Source organism: Triticum aestivum, chromosome 6D (assembly GCF_018294505.1).
Source record: "Triticum aestivum cultivar Chinese Spring chromosome 6D, IWGSC CS RefSeq v2.1, whole genome shotgun sequence".
NCBI lineage: Eukaryota > Viridiplantae > Streptophyta > Magnoliopsida > Poales > Poaceae > Triticum > Triticum aestivum.
The window spans coordinates 256,444,292-256,449,646 of NC_057811.1; the positions used below are offsets into that span (position 1 = coordinate 256,444,292).

At 41.9% G+C, this 5,355-nt stretch overlaps 1 long non-coding RNA gene across 1 annotated transcript; it reads left to right on the plus strand.

The window, feature by feature from the left end:
* The first annotated feature begins 1,981 nt into the window (after positions 1–1,981).
* LOC123144573 (uncharacterized) lies at positions 1,982–4,914 on the plus strand. Its single transcript, XR_006471720.1, has 2 exons — positions 1,982–2,484; positions 4,232–4,914. It is a non-coding gene; the product is annotated as an uncharacterized lncRNA (long non-coding RNA).
* Positions 4,915–5,355: the final 441 nt, after the last annotated feature.

The following is a 5,355-nucleotide window of genomic DNA, read 5'->3' on the forward strand; positions in this document are numbered from 1 at the left end:
AAGATATGATTCAGAAGGCGAAGCACTCAGATGTAGGCATGGACTTCTTAACATCAAGTGTGTTGAACATTGAGGCCCCTCTAGACCAAATGGTTCCTGCAACTACCAAAAGCACAAGGCAAGAGGAATACGAGGCTTTTATTGGTTGCAATATTCCTACTGAAGTTCATATACATCCGCCCACTGATGTTCATATGGTGGGGAGATGCAAAAGAATAAAGAGCGGAAAGGAGACCAAGGAGGATAGTCGAAAAAAGAAGGACAAAGAAGTAAAGGCAAGGGTAGCACGCTTGTGCAAGACATGCAAGCAAATAGTATTTCATGATAGTCGCAATTGTCCAAGCAAAGGGAAAAGGAGCCTGATTGTGGAAGATATGCAACTAAATGGTGCTTGCTGATGCCAAATTTTGCGATGCAAAGAATGATTTTATATATGTTATGATTTAGCCTTTGATGTACAGGAGCCATGTAATGGACGGGGATTTTTTTTGCGGGGTAATGGACGGGGATTTGCACTATGTTAAATCAAATTTGACTCGATTTATAAAAAATTTATGATTATCAAATTACTACATTATATGAACATCAGTCGGCCGATGATTGTCAAATTTTCATCATGTTAAATAAATTCTTTGCTCAGACCTGCATCATACCGGAGCAGAAAATACAGTTTGTCAATATACTTGTTATACATGATCAATCAAGAACTACAGTAAATGTTCAGGAAACTTTGGATATGGACTTGTTTTTATAGCCTTTTTTATCTTAAAACTGATTACGGCCATTCTAGGCCACTTCTAGTAATTCAGAAGATTTTCTGAATAAGTCACTGATTTTGTTCAACACATATGAGCTTAGTCACTGAACTTTGTGAATGTCCAGGATATTTTGGATAGTGACTTGCTGCTTATAGCTTAGATATCAAAACTAGACAAAGCCATCCCAACCCTCTTCTGCAACTCAAAATCTTTGCTGAACAATATATGGTTTGACCACATGACTGAGAAGATCACCGATTTTTTTTCAATACTTCAGTTCGTAACTGAACTAGTCACTGAATTCTGTGGCAACAACATACATGAGTTTTGAACAAGGAAAAAGCTCAATGAAGCCTCTGATCTGAACAAGCTTGGTAAGGCATATCACATATTGGTAAGGAATTTAGAAAAGATTAGAAACACATACAAGTAGCTCACACGATGCCATTCATTTAGGTGCAAATACTGATACAGTTTACTCATATGAGCATAGCACCGGTATATTTTGTACAGGCTACAGGTTACAGCTACAACTTCCTATGGACGAGAGGCTGTAGCTTCCTATGTAATAGGAATCATCGCCCGCGGGGGAGGCCATCCAGGGCGGCGTTGGCGCCTCATTGTTCCGCATCATCACCGCCGTAGAAGGTCGTCGGTTGTCATGGCTTCGCTGCCGAGACGGCCGGCCGGCCGGCCGGGTCTAAGTGACCGTCGAGCTGTTGTTGTTGCTACTTGATTGCCGCCGCTAGAGAAGTTCGAGGGAATCATCCGTGCGTTGCCGTGGTACCTGGCCTTCGGATTGAGATTCGATTTAGGGGCCGATGCGAGAGATCTGGCAAGGAAAGATTTGGATCAGGAGTCGCACGACGCACAACTTGGAGCTTTGGGTTGGGGATGATGGATCAGAGCATTAGGGGGCTTTCTGCGAACGAAAATATTTCTGAAGTTAGAAAGCGGGCGGGTGAGTGCAAAAATCCACTTCACTGCACCTGGGGCGAAGGATTTAGATCGTGGAGCTGAGAACAGAGGGATGGAGGGATACACGAACAGAGCGGATTCGCAGGATATGTTGCTTCTCATCGTCCGTCGTGGTTGTTTATCAAATAAGCCCCTCCTTTTCTTGGTATTCAACCCGCAGTCCCTGTTTAAGTGGTCTGGGAAAATGGTTCATTGTTTCAAAAACAACCCTGTAGTTGGGTCTATTCAACCCGCGGTCCATATGCTTGGTTTACTAATCGGGTCAACGCGCTGGCTCGCGCGGCCGGGGGCGGCGCGCCTGCTTGATGCAAAACGGCGGCGGTGGCCGGATCCGTGCGCGGCAGGGGCTGGGAGGCGGATCCGGAGGCGGGAGGCGAGGCGTGGGTCGCCGGTGAAGACAAGGCCTGAGCACGGTTTCCGTGCGGATCCATGGCATCCGCGACTCTGGGAAGAAAGGAAACAGGGAGGTGAGGGAGGGAGAAAGGAGGCGCGGTGCGGAGACCTAGGCGGGAGCTCGCCGGGGCGTGGCGACAGTGGACGGGCGCGGGAGAGGCGCGGATTCGGCGCGACGGTGCAGAGTCCTTAAATATTCAGACTCGACGTATTTCCTTCTTCATCCTGCTGGTGTTGTTCGTCCAGACGAAGGAGAAGAGGAAGGCGGCAACGCTACCGGCCGGCTGGGTGACAGCAGCCAGGCCACGGGTGGTGCAGCCACTCCGGCGAGTATGAATGAGGAATTGACCACCAGGTAATCCATTAATCTCCCCTCTTTTCCTACTTCCCCTGGATCTCGTCCTCATTTGCCATGTTCTTCAGCTGCAGAAATCACTCATTCTCCATGTTATAGAGTCGATCTGAAGCCCAAAGTTTAGAGATCTTGTGCTCTGCATTACCTGATATTTCATCTGATTGAGGGTAGTGGATGAAGCATGATTTAGTCATTGAGTTGACTAAAATCAGCTGAGCAGAGAGAGGCGTTGATTGAGCTGCTGCTGGCCGCTGCTACTAGAGAGAGAGAGAGAGAGAGAGAGAGCAGAGATGGAGAGATAGGGTTCCAATGCTTACTGGTCTGGTTTTGGTGAGAAAAAAAAATGAGAAGTAGGAGAGGAACAGAGAGATAGAGAGAGCTACACATCACTGAACCCTTTGGATTCTAATGCAAGGTTTAATAATTTTGTGTGTTCTTACTGTCTGGTATAATATGAAGTTGTTCGGCTTATCATTGTGCCTTAAGTTTCCGACATCGCTTAGCTGTACACCGACGACTTTCGCCGATAATCCGTCTACTCATACTCGACCGATCGCCGAACTTTGTCTGACCTGCTACAGTGTCATCAATTTGCATCTGACATCAAAGACTAATTAATTTCATATGTTCTTTAGTATATGCTCTTTAAGCTCTGAACAAGTCAGTGCCTGAAATACCACATGCACTCATTACAAGATGATCTTTAGGAAAGACAATAATGACAAGTAGCGATCAAAGGAGATAAAGCTAGCTCAATTTTTATCTAGGAAGAACAGCTGCTGTCTGACAGAAAATATGAGAAAAGATAAACTAATATCATGGTGATGGCATTAATTGACTATTTTGGAAGGTGCAATCGAAGGTGATAAAGGTAGCTAATTTTGTATCTAGAAAGAACAGCTGTTGTGACAGAGAAACAAAAGCTAAATATACAACTATATACCTGTTCCCGTCTATCAATTTAATTGTCACGAGTATTTCTAATTCATTCATCTTACTTCTTCATAATACGTATATACTACTTTTGTTCAGGTATATACTACTTTTTATCACTTTTACTTCTTCTCACTGGATGCATGCATGCTTCTCCGCACAGGTTTCCCTAATTCAGTACTTTTTTTGGTGTATACTTTCTCCTCATCAATCAAGTATACGTACAACAAGACAGAAAGAAACATATGCTGTTGATCGATACTGAAATATCATATGGAAGATAGCCCTCTCTTCTATACCCCTTTGTGAAAAGTAGTATACTATCATTTCAAAAGAAAACACACCATATACTCATTTCTGACAATGAGTATACACTGATCATTATTGCCAGTATCATAGGTATATACTCTGAGAATAGTTGTATATATCCCATTTGAAAAAATAGTATGTATATACTCCTTGCAAATTACTCCATATCATTTAAAAGTTTTTACGTAAGACTGACCGTGTAGATACAATAACTAATTAGTATTTTAATAACTTGAATTGCATGGCTTGATCGCTTTGCTTTGGTCTTCTCTTATGTATGAGTGCACCATGTGTGGGTTAACTTTTTTTGGGTCTTCTAACTCTCTGGGATAATTTGCATCTCTATTTGTGCTAATTGGCAAGGTGCATGAATACTGATTTATCCAAGGTTTTGCTAGAGAAGTTGCAACAGCTTTGATCAAATATTATTTTTATTATTCCTTCTTGGTTTTAGACAATAAAGTTGAGAATCTAAATCCTTCTACTGTATCTATACCTGTAATAGAGCAACACGTGGTGCAGCTAGCTGCAGCGAGGACCAACTTGACTTGATGGGGATACAATTACCAAGAAAGAATCATACTCCTGTATGATCCAAGATATTGCACGAACAAGCTTGGGTGGATACACAAGAAAGAATCATACTCCTGTATGACCAACTTGACTTGATGGGGAGTACCTGAACTTACCTTTATGCATTGCACGAACTACCAAGATATTATATCTTCCTGTATGATCCATAACTCATAGACATGGGTAGCGATGGGATACCATTTGGTATGAACAACATCATCATCTTGCAATTCTAACATGTATTCATTTAATTTATTTATCTGCATAATAGCGATGGATCTTACGTATGTCTATTTTATTTGAATCTAAAATGCAATTAACTCCTTAATTTGCCTTCAAAAGGATGAGCGATCTGGCATGTAAGATTAGCTCGGCGGTTCAGATTATCACTGTTAGTCTTTTGGTCATGGCAATTTTTTTAGACTTCTTGAGGTAGCTCAACCAATCTGGTGTAAAGCTATGAAGGCATTTTGCTTGGAAACAATACTGAAAGGATACCTTAACTTCATTTTGTCCCCTAGATTAGTATAAGTATATTAAGTCCCGTTTATTTAGATGTATAGCTCGCATGACAGTTTTGTTTAAACAAGTTTTTGGGGCATTTAGCAATTCTCACATATCTTGTTAGCCATGCACTTGCTTTTCAAGATATCATTTGCAATCTACTTCATGCATGCTCTTTTTATTTCATGTCGATAACACCGATCCTTCCCAAAATGTATGAACGAGATAGATAGATACATACTCCCTCCATTCCTAAATATTTGTCTTTTTAGACATTTCAAATGGCTACCACATACGGATGTATGTAGACATATTTTAGAGTGTAGATTCACTCATTCTGCTCCGTATGTAGTCACTTGTTGAAATATCTAGAAAGACAAATATTTAGGAACGGAGGGAGTAGATAGATAGATAGATACATACATACATACATAGATATAGAGATAGGCACAGATAGAGAGTATGTGAGTGATGGAGCATGATGTGGCCTTGAACCTTTGGACTAGAGGGGGCTGATTTTTTCCGTTGCAACGCACGGGCATTTTTTGCTAG